This window comes from Myodes glareolus, chromosome 19 (genome assembly GCF_982192425.1).
Source record: "Myodes glareolus chromosome 19, mMyoGla1.1, whole genome shotgun sequence".
NCBI lineage: Eukaryota > Metazoa > Chordata > Mammalia > Rodentia > Cricetidae > Myodes > Myodes glareolus.
The window spans coordinates 22,845,790-22,862,706 of NC_142044.1; positions in this window are offsets into that span (position 1 = coordinate 22,845,790).

The following is a 16,917-nucleotide window of genomic DNA, read 5'->3' on the forward strand; positions in this document are numbered from 1 at the left end:
ACATAAGGCACACCCCAGATCAGAATCACTACAATGACTTTTTGTTTTTTTTTCCTCTCTCTCTCTAGACAGGTTTCTCAGTATAGCCCTGGCTGTCCTGGAACTCGCTCTGTAGATCAGGCTGGCCTCTCTCTTGCCTCAGACTCTCCTGTTCTGGGATGACAGATGTGCACCACTGTACCTGACACAAACTAGAGTTACCTGGAGGGTGGGAACCTGAATTGGCAAATTGTTCCCGGCAGGTTGGCCTGTGGGCACATCTGTGGGGTATTCTCTTGATTGATGATCCATGTGGGAGGGCCCACTGTGGGCATTGCCATCCTGGGCAGGTGTGTTGTGTAAGGAAGCGAGCTGAGCAGCCCCGGGAAACAAGCCACTAAGCAGCTTTCCCCCATGGTTTCTGCGTCTGCTCCTACTTGAGTCCTTGTCCCGACTTTCTTCCGCACTGCACTGTGACTGGGATGTGTGAGCCAAATAAAATCCTTCCTCCCCAGGTCGCTTTTAGGCCTGGTGTCTTCACAGCGACAGAAACCTAACTAGAACAGCAGCCATACCTGGCCCGAGAGGGTTATTTCCCAAATTCCAAGGAACATAGGGTGCCTGAAGCCGCTGAGGGATGGGGTGGGTGGGGAGAAACACTTGTGGACGGTCAGCATCCTTCTGCCGCTTCTCCTACCTGTAGACTCTTTGATCTTAAGGGATTGGTTATTTTTGTGTGTGGTGCTGGGGTCTCACGCATGCTGATTAGCTATCATAGAGCAATATCCCCAGGGCTCATGATTTTCTGTTCAATTGTTCTTTCGGAGCTGAGCCTGGAACTCAGGGTTTTACGCGTGCTGAGGACATGCGCCGCCATTACGCTGCACCGCAAGTCAGCCTTTCTGACTTCCGCTCCATTGAACAATGACTACTGCCAGCCTTTCTGATTTCTACACCATGGGGGGGGGGGAGAAATGAAGCGAATAGCTTTGAACTTCTCATCTTCCTGCCTCTACCTCCGCAGTGACTAGAGGCACGTGTCTCCATGCCTGCTTTATGCCATGCCAGAGTTCAAACCCGGGTCCTTGTGTGTGCTGGACAAGCATTCTACCGACTGGGTTAAATTCCCAGCTCCTGTTTTATGTTATTTAAAAAGCCCTCTTTAGTGAGGTCTCTTTTTCCCACAAAGTGAACTTTTTCCCCGGTGGGCAGGTGGGTGCAATTTGACAAAGAGATCCAGCTAGCAAGCCCCACCACAATTCCCGTTTTCTTCCTCCTCCCCTTCTTAGAGACTTCTCACTGGGGAGCTCAGACTGCTGTCGAATTCAGGATCCCCTGCTGCAGCTTCCCTCATGCCAGGGTGGCAGCTTTACCCACTTTTCTCTTCTTTCCTCGGAAGGAGACTCTGGTCCTATTGACTGTCTACTGTTCTTCCTTTCACCAGTAGACAGACATCTAGGCGTTCCCAAATGGGGATTGCCGTGAAGCTCCCCGCCAACGTTTGTGTTCATGCGTTTGGGCGTCTTAGCGTCTCCTGGACAAGTGCCTACAGACACTGCTGCTTCTTTGCTTTGATTTGACAAGAAAACAATGGTGTTGTCAGCTGAGCACCCCAGCAGCAGAGTGGGAACGTTCAGCACAGCTGCGTCCTTGACAACGCTGAGCGGCGTCGGATCATCATGCTTGCTTTCATCCGTGAACCTGGAAAAACATCGCCTGCTGCACACGTGTGCAGATCCCGCCCCCCCACCCCCCCACATCGTTCCGTGAGCGACGCAGCCGCGGTTCACCTAGCATTTACAGTTACACAGCATCAGGTACCATAAGCAATCTAGACATGCTCAAAGTATCCGCAAGCAGTGCACAGGTGTGTTCAAAGGCCACACTGTTTTGTGCGAAAAGTATTTGCAGTGTGGAGAGCTGTGGGGTGGACCGGGAGAGGGAGCTCGGTCTCTGAGAGACTCTGATTGGTTTGTATTTAGAGATCCAGGAGATCGGCATCACTGGCTCACCGCAGTCCCATTTCCCTTTCCCCAGTGACAAATGAGGTTGAGCATCGTCCTTTTCCACGTCCACTCACCACCTGAGCCCCTTCTCTGAGGTAAAGCATTTTGCCTATTTTTTTTCATTCTGCCTATTTTTACATTGGGATGTTCGTTCTATTCTTGAATTGTGGAGCTCTTTTTATATTTCAGATGCAAGTGGTTTTTTCTTTCTTCAGACAGTATCTATTTTGTATTAGTTCCTCGTTGTGGTGATTTGGAAGAAAATGACCCCCAAAGGGAGCAGCACTGTAGTGTGGTGCTGCGGGAAGGCCTGCTTTTCATCCCAGCCGGCTCCCACATGGCTAGCTTAGCCCCGGAAATAACAACACACAAATTGTATTCATTTAAACACTGCCTGGCCCATTATATCTAGAGAGTTAGTTACTGGCTAACTCTCACATCTTGGTTAACCCATTTCTAATAAACTGTGTAGCACCACAAGGTGGTGGCTTACCAGGAAAGATTCAGCATGTCCGACCTGGTGGCTGGCTCCATGGCGTCTGCCTCACTGCCCTCTTCCCAGCATTCCGTTCTGTTTACTCCGCCTACCTAATTTTCTGTCCTATCAAAGGGCCAAGGCAGTCTCTTTATTAACCAATGAAAATAACACATAGACAGAAGGCCCACCTACATCACGGCACTCTTAGGAGGTGTGGCCTCATTGGAGGAAGTGTGTCACTGTGAGGGTGGGCTTTGAGGTCTTGCTTGCTCAAGCTTCCTTCAGTGTGACTGTCGGTTGACTTCCTGTTGCTTGCCTGGTGTAGCACTCTCAGCTCCAGGGCCCATTTACTTACACAGCGCCATGCTCCCTGCCATGATGATAATGGACTGAACCTCTGAAACTATAATCCAGCCATCTAATTGAATGTTTTCCTTACAGGAGTTGCCCTGTCATGGCGTCTCTTCACAGCAATAAAAACCCATATGAAGACACTCCTATTCGGTGCCTTATTTTGTCAGATTTTTTAAAAAAGGTGTGTTCTTTCTTTATTTCTCTCACTCTTTGAGACAGATCCAACTGTAGTAGTTCACGTCTGCTCAGAAATTTCTGTTCTCTTGCCTCAGTCTTCTGGGTGCTTGAGCTGGGATGATAGGCATGTGCCACCATACCTGACTTTTAAAGACATTTAAAGAATGTCTTTTGAAAAGGTGAAGTTTTATATTTTTACTTATTTATTTTTTTATTTTATTTTATTTTTGTCAATAGAGGGTCTTTCTTTGTAGCCCTGGCTGTTCTGGAACTTATTTGGAAGAGCAGGCTGGCCTAGAACTTATAGAGATGCACTTACCTTTACTTTCCCAGCGCTAGGATTAAAGGTATGTGTCACCAATGCCCACCCCAAAGTTTTATATTTTTATATAATAGCCAAAATGTTTAGTTTCCTTTCATTTTCTGTTTTAAGATTTCTTTGGTCTAACCTAAAGTTACAAATTATTTTATGCTTATTTTCTTCTAAAAATTTTTATAGTTCTGTTTTTTTTTTACAATTTTTCTTTTTAGATTTTGTGTGTATGTACGTGTGTGTGTGTGTGTGTGTGTGTGTGTGTGTGTCTGTGGGAGCGAGGGGGAGAGGGAGAGGTAAGGATAGATCACAGCCCACGTTGGCTTGTAATTCTCTACGTCTCTGTGCATCTGGGCAAGGCTGGCCTAGATCCTTCTATGCTCTGGGATTGAAGACAGGCATTCAAAGGATTCCATAGTTTAGGGTTTTGCATTTCAGTTGGTCTTGCGTGCATTCCGAGTTATTTTTATACACGACATGGAACAAGCTCAGGGATTATTTCCAAGATCCATCATCTAACTACAGCAGCAAGATTCTTTTCCCAGAGAGTGCGCTGGCTAGTTTTGTGATGCGTTGACACAAGCTAAAGTCATTTTGGAAGAGGGAACCTCACTGAGCAAATGCCCCCACCATCCTGGCTTGCTTAGATGGAAACTACTCTTGCATTCAAGGCCGTCCAGACCCAAATAATCACACAGAAACCATATTAATTACAACACTGCTTGACCAATAGCTTAGGCACATTTCTGGCTAAGGCTTATATCTTGAATTAACCCATTTTCATTATTCTGTATTGCCACGAGGCTGTGGCCTACTGGCAAGAGTTCTGCGCGTCTTTCTCCTTTGGTAGCTACATGGCATCTCCCTGACTCAGCCTACTCTCTTCCTGTATCTCTGTTCAGATTGCCCGCCTGGCTTTACTCTGATAAGTCATTGGCTGAAACAGCTTCTTTATTAACCCATGGTAATAAAACATATACACAGTATGCAGAGGGGACTCCCACATCAGCTTGTGGTGTATTTTCTTGATTGATAATTGTCGTGAGTGGGGCTGGAGAGATGGCTCAGCTGTTAAAGGCTGGGCTCACAACCACACATAGAAGACAATTGACGTGAGGGATGAGCTATTACCCAGAAGAACAAGCCAAATAATCCCCAAGTTGCTTTTTGATCATATTTTTTTCCTTTTGTTGAAAGTAAATTACCCCCCTCCCCCCTTCGCACAATGCATTCTGATTATGGTTTTCCCTTCTTCTACTCCTCCCGGTTACTCCCTAACTCCTTTCCCATCTAGATCCATTCCCTCTATGTTCCTCAGTAGAAAGCAAAAAGGCTTGTAATTGATAATGATATGATATAATATAATAATATAAAACAAAAACTAACACATTAGAATTGGAGAAAATGAACAGAGGAAAAGAGCCCCAGAGAAGGCACAAGAAACAGAGACCCACTCATTTGCACACTCAGGATTCCCATTAAAAACCCCACTAAATTGGAAGCAATAACATATATGCAGAGGACCTGGTGCAGACCTGTGCTGGCCCTGTGCATGCTGTCTTACTCTCTATGAGCTCAGCTATGCTTTGGTCATGCTGATTTAGAGGGCCTTGTTACCTTGGTGTCCTTCATCCCCCCTGCCTTTACATTCTTCCTGCCTCCTCTTCTGTAGGGTTCCCTGATCCCTGAGTGGAGAGATTTGATGGAGACAAATGTAGGGCTGAGTATGTAGGGCTGAGTGTTCTGAAGTCTCTCATTCCTGGTATAAAATTCTGGCTGTGGGTCTTTATATTTGTTCCTATTTGCTTCAGGAGGAAGCTTCTCTGATAATGGCTCAGCAAGGAGCTGATCTACGAGTATAGCAGAATTCCAATAAGGAGTCATTTTATTTCTGTAATTTTTTCCTTTTGGAACAGTTGCAGCATTTGGTTTTTATCTTAGGCCCCTTGGATATCCATCTAGGCTCAGGTTTTCGTTGGGTATATATGTTCCATCATGTGGAGTCAAATCAGATATTGATTGGTTATTCCTACAAGCTTTGTGCCATTATTGCCCTAGTATATCTTACAGGCAGAAACCATTGTAGATCAAAGGGGTTTGGCTTGCTTGATGTGTGTGTTTCTCTTCAGGTAGTGTGCAGAGTACCAAAGACAATAGAACATAGGAGGGACATACATACATACATAACAGTGTCTATGTAGGCACTGACTTGATTTCTCCATGTTCAATGAGTTGTGTAGGTGTTGTCTTAGACAATGGGGCCTTGCCATTAGTTTGTGGACAGCAACCTATAATCATGGCAACAGCCTGGATTGTTCGGGGGATTCCCATGGGTCTCCTTTGGTCAAAAACTCAATTAAATATAACCCAATCCTAGGACTGGAAGCTTCATTTGGTGACAAGAGATGGACAGTTAGGACTCTGTCTCTTTGGTGGTTTCATTTAGATAGCCTTCACATATATATTTTTAGGAAGCTTCTTCAGTATTAGATTTCCATACTACCTCTCAAATGGCTCTTAATTTTAGCTGTATCTCCTCATATTTTCTTCCTTGTCTCTATCTCTCCTCCTCTTCCCCACTTGATCCTCCCATTCCAGCTCCCTCATCCATCTATAATTACCTATTCTATTTCCCCTTCCTAATGGGATCTATACATTCTCCCAAGTCCCTAACTCTATATCTATCCTTTGTGATTCTAAAGAGTGCAGCTTGGTTATCATTGACTTAACAACTAATATCCTCATGTAAGTGAATCCATACCAGATTGGCCTTTCTGGACTCAATCCATTTACCTGCACATTTCAGGATTTCATTTTTTTAAAAAATGGCTGAGTAATAGTTTATTGTGTAAATATATACGTTTTCTCTATTCATTCTTCTAGATTGTTTTAAATTTCTGGCTGTTGTGAATAGAGCAGAAATGAACATGATTGAGCAAGTGTCCCTGTGCTTGGATGAAGCATCCTTTGAGTTTATGCCCAAGAGTGGTATAGCTAGATCTCGAGGTAGGTTGATTCCCATATTCCTGAGGAAGTGCCGCACTGATTTTCATAGTGGCTGTACAAGCATTCACTTCCACCATTATGGATGAGTGCTCCCTTATCCCATATCCTGACCAGCATGAGCTGTCACTTGTTTTATTGATCCTAGCTATTGTGTGGATGTAAGATGAAATCTCAAATGTTTTGATTTGTATTTCCTTGATGGCTAAGGATGTCGAACATTTTTTTAAGTGTTTCTCAGCCATTTGGGATTCCTCTTTTGAGAATTCTCTATTTATATTTGTAGCCTAGTTTATAACTGGGTTATTTGTGTTCTTGAGATGTAGTTTTTTTTTAGTTCTTTATATTGGATATTAGTCCTCTGTTGGATGTGTAGTGGGCAAAAATGTTTTTTCATTTTGTAGGCTGCCACTTTGTTCAAATGATAGTGTCCTTTGCCTTGCAGAAGCTTTTCAGTTTCTTGAGGTCCCATTTATTATCTTAGAGCCTATGCTAGTGGTGTTTTGTTCAGAAAGTCTTTTTCTGTGCCAATGAGTTCAAGGCACATTTTCACTCATTTTCACTTCTACGATGTTCAGATTTTATGTTGAGGCCTTTGATACATTTGGAGTTGAGTTTTGTGCAGGGTGATAGTTCCTATTTGATCTATTCTAAGTGATCTATTTGAATTCTACAGGCAGCCATTCAGTTTGAATGGCACTGTTTGTTGAAGATGTTGCCCCCCCCGGTGTATATCTGGCTTCTCTATCAAAAATTAGGTGTTGATTCGATTGATCAACATTTTTGTTTTTGTGCCAATGCCATGCTGCTTTTATTGCTATAGTTATGTAGTAGAATTTGAGGTCAAGAATAGTAATACTTCCTTCATTTCTCTTATTATTAAGGATTGCTTTAGTTATTGTGTGTGTGTGTGTGTGTGTGTGTGTGTGTCTGTGTCTCTCTGTGTGTGTGTGGTGTCTCCACATGAAGTTGAAATTGTCCTTTCAGCATCTGAAGAATTGCATTAGAGTTTTGATAGGGATACAGTCACACCCTGAAGCTGTGAAGCACATGGCATCTTTTGTCTTCTTGGGTTGTTTTCTCAGGCATTTTGTCACAGTGACAGATAGTGGCTAGCACGACCACTTAAGAGACCAGATCCTTTGGACAGCGACTTCAGCACCACATTCAAACTAAGTTGAGGGTCTTCAAAGGCAGAACTAAGTCCTGTCTTCCTCTTGAGTCAATTCCCAACTTCATGTTCAGGCTCTAGAACAGTTTTTGACCAAAGTAACTGGAGCAGACCATGGACAGGTTAATGTCTGGCATTGTGTAGTCATTAGCTCACACTGTATTTAATAGATGAAATATAAAGTGTTGTGTGATATTTATAAAGAAAGAATTTTGATGGGATTGCTTTGGATTTGTAGATTGCTTCTGGTAGGATTCTGTTTTTTACTGTATTAATCCTACTGATCTATGAGTATAGCTATCTTTTCATCTTCTGATGTCTTCTTCAATTTCTTTCTTCAGTTTCTTAAAGTTTTTCTCATGTAAGTCTTTTACTTGCTTGGTTAGAGTTACTCTAATATATTTCAGATCATTTGAGGCTATTATGAAAGGTGTGGCTTCCCTGATTTTTTTCTCAGTATGTTTGTCATTTATATGCACCTCATGAAACTTTATTCAAAATTGACAACATACTCGGACACAAAATAAGTCTTAACAAATAAAAAAAAATTGAAATAGCACCTACATCCTGTTTCATCGCCACAGAGGAGAGCTTCACGTCATCAACAGCAGGAACAACAGAAAGCTTACAAACTCATGGGAACTAAACAACTGTCTACTGAGTAAAAAATGGGTCAAAAGAGAAATAAAGGCTTTCTAGAACTGAATGAAAATGAATATATGTCACACCCAAATGGGATGCAAGGAAGGCATTTCTAAGGCAAGTCGTAGCACCAAGTACCTACAGAAAACAAATTGGGGAGATCTCATACTAATAACTTACAGCACAGCTGAAAGCTCAAGAACACAAAGGAGAAATGACACCCCAAAGGAATAGATGAATAATAAATAAACTGAGGACTGAAATCAGTACAACAGAAATAACAACAACAAACACAATACAAAGAAGAAGCAAGCAAAAAACTGGCTCTTTGAGAAAATCAGTGATTGACAAGCTCTTATCCAAACTAACCAATAGGTGGAGAGAGAACATCTAAATTAACAAAGATAAGATGAAAACGAGGATATAACAACAGACACAGAAAATCTAGAGGGTCATATGGACATACTTGAAAAACCTGCTCTTGTGGTTGAATGAGAATTCCCCCCATATGCTCATATATTTGAGTACTTAGTCATCAGGGAATGGCACTACCTGAGAGGGATTAGGAGCTGTGGCCTTATTGGAGTAGGTCTGGCCTTGTCAGAGGAAGTGTGTCACTGGAGGTGGGCTTTGGAGTTTCAGAAACCCAAGCCAAGCCCAGTGACTCTCTCTCTTCCTGCTGCCTCTGGATCCAGATGTAGAACTCTCAGCTCCTTCTCCAGCAGCATGTCTGCCTGTGTGCCACCATGCTTCCCACCGTAATGACAATGGACTAAACCTCTGAACTGTAAGCCAGCTCCAATTAAATGCTTTCCTTATAAGAGTTGTCATACTGGTCAGTGTGGGTACATGCCTTTAATCTCGGTATTTGGGAGGAAGAGGAAGACAGATTTACAAGTTCAAGAACAGCCTGGTCTATGAAGTGAATTCCAGGACAGCCAGGGCTACACAGAAAAAGAAAAAAAGAAAGAAAGAAAAAAGAAAACACACACACACACACACACACACAAACCCAAACAAAACAAAGAGATGCCATGGTTATTGTGTTTCTTCAGAGCAATAGGACACCAATACACCTGTACTCTACCAAACTGGACAATCTAAAAGAAACAGAAATTTTCTTGATATACTTACCAAAGCTAAATAGAGATCAGATAAGCAATTTAGGCAGGCTTATAAACTCTAATGAAATAGAAGCAGTAATTAAAAGTCTCCCACCAAAAATCCCAGGACCCAATGGTTTTAGCACATAATTCTATCAGGCTTTCAAAGAAGAGTTAATAGCAATACTCCTTAAATTAATCCAGAAAATAGAAACAGAAAGAGAGTTGACCCTTCTTTTCATGAGGCCACAGTTACCTTGATACCCAGATCACATAAAGACCCAACAAAGAAAGAGAATTACAGACCAATTTCCCTTATGATCATAGAGACAAAATTTCTCAATAAAATGTTTGCAGACCAAATCTGAGAACACAACAAAAAGGTAATTCACCATTATCAAGTAGGATTCATCCCAGAGATGCAGAGATGGGTCAACGTATGTAATCAATAAATGTAACCCACTATATAAGCAAACTGAAAGACAAAACCACATGATCATCTCATTAGATGCAGAAAAGACTTTTGACAAAATCTAACATACCTTCATGCCAAAAGTCCTAGAGAGATTAGGGATACAAAGGGCACACACACCTCAATAATGTAAAGACAGTTTACAGCAAGCCCATAGCCAACACCCACTTCAATGGGGAGAAACCTCAAAGCAATTCCATTAAAATCAGGAACAAGACAAGGCTGTCCATTTTCTTGAAGTCTTAGCTGGAATAAGACAACTGAAGGAGATCAAGGGGATACAAATTGCAAAGGAAGAGTTCAAAGTATCTTTTTTTGTAGGTGATACAAAAGCATACATATAGTGACCCTGAAAATTTCACGGGGAAGCTCCTACAGCTGACAAACACTTTCAGCAAAGTAACAGAATACAAAACTAACGCAGACAAACCAGTAGCCCTCCAATATACAAATGGTCATGAAGTTTTGTCTCAGCAGTAGAAAATCCTAAGACAGAGCAAGGCGGGAAGATTTTGCCCGCTGTTTTGAGGAGGATGTGTATGACGTGCAAGAAGCGGCACCAGTCTTGGGGCTTCAATCTGCCTATCTGGGTGCTCTCTCGCTAGCTGCAAGGGTAGGCTGGTGGGTAATGAAGTCACCAGGCCAGCGGCAAGTGGGCTGGGCTCCTGGGGTGTTCGCAGAGGTCTGTCCTGGGCTTGCGCAAAGAGCAGATTGGGAAAGAGTTTGGTAATGAGAGCCATTTGCTCGGAGCCCAGGCAGGCGACAGGCCAGGTATGCAGCCGGTGGGGATCGCCTCACCCACGCTGGTGCCTTGGGCTCCCTTCAGCTCTGCAGCTGGAGCCCAGATTGTGCATTTGTTGCAGGCCTCCTGGGAGGCAGAAGTGAGGAAGAAGCCAGGAATCCCCAGGAGCTGCAAAATTCATCTCGTTTGAAGAAGCAGGTGCTTGCAGCGACTGTGTCAAGAGCCACTGTGTTAATGGAAAATAATCAGTCCCAACTCGCTTCCCATCCACAGACTCCTCCCCACAAGGAGGACCACTTTGCTGTTGACTCCAACAGCTCTCACTGAGGGATGGAGCTGTGCCTTCCATGTGAGAGTGCTGTGAAGGCTCGAATTTCTATCACTAATTCTTTTTCATACTCCAGTGTGGCTTCTGCCTTCTACATGCTGAGCCCCAACTGTGGGAACCTTTGCTCATACCTCCTTTTGTGCTGGATGCTATGGCCCCAGTCTCCAAACACCTCTGGATTTATTCTAATGGCAATTCTCTCCATTTAGAAGTGGGGTTCAGAGAGGCTGAGCGGCTTACTCATGGTGGCACAGCCAGTAAATGTCAGAGCCAGGATGTGAACTCAAGACTGCCAGACTCCAGAGCCTGTGAGTAACAAGCAACCCAGTGGTCATACTATGTACACAGGGCTTGGCCAGGAACTACAGAAAAGCAGCAGGTAATGAGACATGGTGTCTAACGCGACCCTGGATAATGAAGGCAGAGTAGAGGGACCTATGAAGCTGAGACCATCAGGACCTATTGAGTGGGTCCCCAGGGATCTTGAGTGACATTTGTGAGAGTGTGAAGGGCAAAGGCCAGCACCTTGCAGATACAGGGGCTGGAGAAGTGGATCATGTGGATGGAAAGATCCGCAACAGAAGTGTCCATGTGGGATCGATACTAACAGGAAGCGTAGGGATAGCTGTGTGCCCAGCCCTGACATACTTCACTAACATTGACCCATCTAATCCATCCCATAGCCCCAGGCAATAGATACTGTTATAATCTTTAATTTACTGAGACTCAAAACAGAGGCCCAGAGAGGGCAGGTAACTTGCCCAAGGTTACACAATAAATAATGGAGCCAGGAGTCTACCCAGGCTCCCAAGCGGCACGCGGAGTCAGGTTGGACGTTATGTGTTGGGGGACGGGACAGCCTGGGTCAAGAGCTATTACTTATGCAGTACTTTCTCTGGGCAAGATGCTGAAAATCTCCCAACGGTTCTAGCTGGGATGGCAGGCCTGTGTCACCAGACCCGGCTCAGGCTAATTGTTCTGTATTTCTCCTTAAGGGAGACTCATCGGGTACCTTCCTCATGATTAGAAGAGAGTTATGGATTGTAAGGAATGAAGACTGAGTGGCAAAGAGACATGCTTATTTTTCAGATATCAGTTCAGTTTGTTTGTTTAGGTGAACTTGTCTTGCAGTTGACAGCATGTTCTTGCAAATTCTCTCCTTGATAAGGGGCAAGAGGACTCGATCCCCAAATACGAAACAAACATCACGGGCATTTTCTGTCCCCTTCTTGATTCTCCCCACCTCCAAAGTAAAACCTCTGTGGTTTCTAGACATTGGTAGTTCTGGAAGGGAATGACATAGATCCAGACAAAGCCATACATCACTGTATATGGAGCCCACCCCAGACCACCCCTTTCTGTGGGCATGTCTTCTTCTCCAGAGAATCTTAGAGTCAGAAGGGAAGAGCTGACTACTACCAAGGGTCTATCTGCCAGGCCTGGGAGCCCTGGGCCTTTTTTTCCCTCCTTCCTTATGCACCTGTTCAGTCCCTGATGCATTCTGGGAGAGCTGGGAATCTTCTCTACATGGCGCTGGGTTTAGAAAGGAAAAGACTCATGTCACAGATCTAGAGAGAAAGGTATGTGGCTGGGTTTTTTGGAGTCCTTTGGAGGTTTGGATTGCACGTCAAGCAAACACAGCTGGGCAGGAGATGCCAATCAAATAAGCAGGGCAGTTCCTCCCGTGAGGAGACGGTAAAGGCGGCCTCTAACAAGAGCCATCTACCAAGCACCCTTAAATGCTGGGGTGCCGGGGGTGATGTTTTTCCTCCCAGCTTTTCTGCCCGTGGGGTAGTGGGTGCTTTGCTCTGCACCCAACTGGCAGAGGACAGAGGTTGGGGCACAGCTACCAAGCCTAATCCTTAAATCCCTGACTTGTTTCCACATAGCTCATGGCGAGCCGATCTCTAGGAGTGCGCAGGCAATGCTTAGGATCAGATCTCCAGCCGGAAGGTTCAGCCTCCATGGAAGATTAATGAAAGGAGCCTCTCTGAGAGTTTCCTAGAAAAGGGCGGCTCTGTAAAAGCTCCTTGTTGCGTTTTTCTCCACCCACCTTTGGTAACAGTATGAGGATACCGATACCGTAAGGTCTACTGCTCGTTACCAAGCATTTATGTGTCAGGCTGCTTAACCCACTCTACAAGGATGGCCATACTAAGGGTGCAAGTTTTAAGCCCAGAGCATGGTTTATTCTTTGCCTCTAAAGGCAGCCGTGTAGCTCCCACTTAGACTAAGCGGTGGAACGTTTCTCTCAGACTCCTTCATATCTAGTCTGAGTCATTCTCTTCCCCAACCTTATGTTGTCACTCCTCTGATCTCTCTCACCAAGATGTGTTTGCTCACTTTAAAGTCAGTAACTAGAACCCAGCAGAGAGCACAGTCAAAAAAGTGACTGCTGTGTAACATGAGGGCCGGCTTGTTGGGGTTTCTGTCCCTCCCAGTACCCCAACAGCCGGCAAGCAACAAAGAAAATCACACACAAGACTCCAAAAGGTTATAAACAGATTGGCCCATTAGGTCAGGCTTCTTGTTAACTCTTATAACTTATATTAACCCATTATTCTCATCTATGTTAGCCATAATGGCTCCGTACCTTTCTCAGCTGGGCAAGTTACACGCTGCCTCTTCGGTGGTCTGCGCAGGAGTGGCAGAGGAACCTCCCTGCTTCCCAGAATTCTCCTGTTCTCATTGCATCACCTCTACTTCCTGTCTGGTTTTCCCGCCTATACTGCCTGCCTGGCCAATCAGCGTTTTATTAAAATATGATTGACAGAATACAGACAATTCTCCTGCATCATTTCCCTCTTTTTTTTTAAACAAAGGAAAATACCCATAGTCCATTTGTTGAGAATGTAGGCATAGTATTTCAGGCTACTTCCTGCTGTTTGGGGGCACTGATGATCTTATGGGGACCTAAAGAAAATTTAGAGTTATAATCAAGTCCTGACTGGAGTATCCTGTGAGTCTTGATCATCTCAGGCAGCAGTCTTGAATCTGTTCTGGATGTAGAATTCAGACATCTGGGCCATCTGTTCCTGTCGGTGATTTCTCAGGTGGCCTCCCTTGGTCAAAGGTGATTTTTCTTAACTCTGAATAAATCCAGAGCCTCTCATTTTCTGTGGAAACAAAAGCAGAATCTCTTCTCCAAAGTAACATACCTTTAGACTTCAAGTTTGAAGCCAAGGTATTTTCAAAATACCTATCTTGGGTTAGTTCAGCAGCATTTATAAACAAAAGTCTTTTAGCAGTTGTTGCTCCTTCCTCAGCATTCAAACAATTCAAAGAGAGCATAATAGCATACAGTATCAAGATTCTCTGTATATTTTCCATCTTTATTTTAACTTCTATTTCTTTTATTTTTACTTTTACTTTTTGAGACAGGTTCTCTGTATATCTTTGTCCTGGAATAAATCTGTAGACCAGGCTGTCCTTGAACTCACAGAGCTCTGTCCCTGCCTTCCCAGTGCAGGGATTAAAGGAGTATGCTACAACACCTTGAACTCACAGAGATCTGTCTCTGCCTCCCACGCATTGGGATTAAAGGCGTGTGCTACCACACCTTGAGGTCACAAAGGTCAATCTACCTCTGTCCCTTGAAGTCACAGAGGTCTATCTACCTCTGCCTCCCAGGTATTGGGATTAAAGGTGTGTACCACCACACCCTATTTCTCCCTTTCTTTCTTTTTTTATTTTTAATGACTTTAACCTTTAGCCTGCATATATTTTTAACACACTGTAAACCATTTAGAGGTTTTCTTTGTCTTTGAATCTCTCTTTACTGTATATCTCTCTTTTTCTGACTACATGAGTCTTTAAGAAAAGGATGAAAGCTGTGGCTTTGACGGCTAGATCCAGCCCATTGCTTAGCTTTCCAGCCTTGTGGCTGAGGTACCGGCTGCAGCCATTTTTCTTGCCACAACTCTATGGCATTTCAAGGTCCTTGCTAGCAAGCAAGCTGCAGCATTCTGCTCACAGACCACACTTAGTCAGACTGCCTGCCTGAAAGAGTCAGAGTTTGCCCTGGCAGGACAGCCCAGGAAGCTGGCATTTTAAAACAGCACAGCTTTTTTTCCTGCTACAACTGAAAACCAAAAAGCATGTGTTCAGCTTTTCATCAGCACCATTTAAGTGTTTCGTGGCAGGACCTCTTGAAAGAGCTGCAAGGCTTTGCAGCTGAAGCTGAGTCAGGAAGCCTCCCTTAGATGAGAGTGCTTGCTTGCCTCTAGCAAGCAGAGCAGACCTGAGAAATTGCTGCTACCAACAAAACATGCTTTACTCTATTCTTTCCCAAGCTTTCTCAGGCTTTCTGTGGATTCAGTTATCCACGTCTGGGTGCCATATGTAACATGAGGGCCGACTTGTTGGGATATCTGTCCCACCCAGTACCCCATAGCCAGCAGTTATAGAAAGATCAAATCGTACTATAAAGGATATGCTAAACAAACAGAAAGGGACAAAAGATACCCCCAGAAATAGATTGCATAATGCTTTATTAACCTTGAATTTTCTTAATGCTAATGAGAAAGGAACAACAGCAGCAGAGAGGCATTGAATAATGGAAAAAACTTCTGAACTAAACCAACCTGTTTATTTCAAAGACGTGCTGACCTCTCAATGGAAGCCATGGAGTCAGCCACCAGGTCAGACATGCTGAATCTTTTCGGGTAAGCCACCACCTCGTGATGCTACACAGATTATTAAAAATGGGTTAATATCAAGATATGAGAGTTAGTCAGTAACTAACTCTCTAGAGATAATGGGCCAGGCAGTGCTTAAATGAATACAATTTGTGTGTTGTTATTTCTGGGACTAAGCTAGCTGTGCAGGAGCTGGGTGAGGTGAAAAGCAGGCCTGCCCGCAGCCCCTCACTTCACTGCTGTATAAACTAAGATCTGAGTTTCAATCCCTAGAACCCTTATGGAACATTAGGTATGACAGTGCATGCTTGTAATGCCAGTGCTGGGGAGAGCAAAACAGAAAGATCCCTGGGGATTGCTGGCTGGCTAGTTTAGCTGGTAAGCTCCAGGCTGGCTAGTTTAGCTGATAAGTTCTAGGCTGGCTAGTTTAGCTGGTAGGCTCCAGGTCCAGTGAGAGACCCTGTCTCATAAAATAAGGTGGTTAAGAGCACTTGTTGCTTTTGCACAGAGAGCGGACCTGGATTTGGCTCCCAACACCCATATAGCAGCTAGCAACCATCAGTAACTCCAGTTCCAGGGAATCTGACAGTCTTTTCTGGCCTCTGCATATACCTACATGCAGGCAAAATAGATTTTAAAAAATCTTTAAAAAAAGCAAGTTGAAGAATCCAAAGGAGAACATTGGCCACCTCTAGCCTCCACATGATCATGAAACTACACATATGTGCACACATGTGAGCATATACACATTCACACACAAAATAAGTAAATAAAGTAAGACAAATAAACATACCCAGGTGTGGTAGTATGGGTGTTTTTATCTGAGCAGTGGAGAAACAGAGGCTGGAGGATCATCATGAGTTCAAGGCCTGGCTGGTCTACATAGGAATTCCAAACCAGCCAGGACTATAGAGTAAGATTCCATCTCTCTAGGGTCATGAACTATAGGTTGCATATCCTTTGTTTATAGCTAGTAGCCACTTATGAGTGAGTATATAGTCATCTTTTTGGGTCTGAGTTACTTCACTCAGGATAGTGTTTTCTAATTCCAATCATTTGCATGCAAAATTCAAGATGCCATTTTTTTTTTTACCACTGAGTAGTACTCTAATGTGTAAATGTGCCACATTTTCTTTATCTATTCTTCAGTTGAGTGGCATCTAGGTTGTTTCCAGGTTCTGGCTATGACAAATAATGCTGCTATGAACATAGTTGAGTAAATGCCCTTGTGTAGTATGATTGAGCATCTTTTGGGTATATGCCCAAGAGTGGTATTGCTGGATCCTGAGGAAGGTTGATTCCCAGTTTTCTGAGAAACTGCAATACTGATTTCCAAAGTAGTTAAACAAGTTTGCATTCCCACCAGCATAAGCTATCATTGGTGGTTATGATCTTAGCCATCCTTACAGGTATAAGATGGTATCTCAGGGTTGTTTTGATTTGCATTTACCTGATGGCTAAGGATGTTGAACATTACCTTAAGTATCTTTTGGCCATTTGAGATTCTTCTGT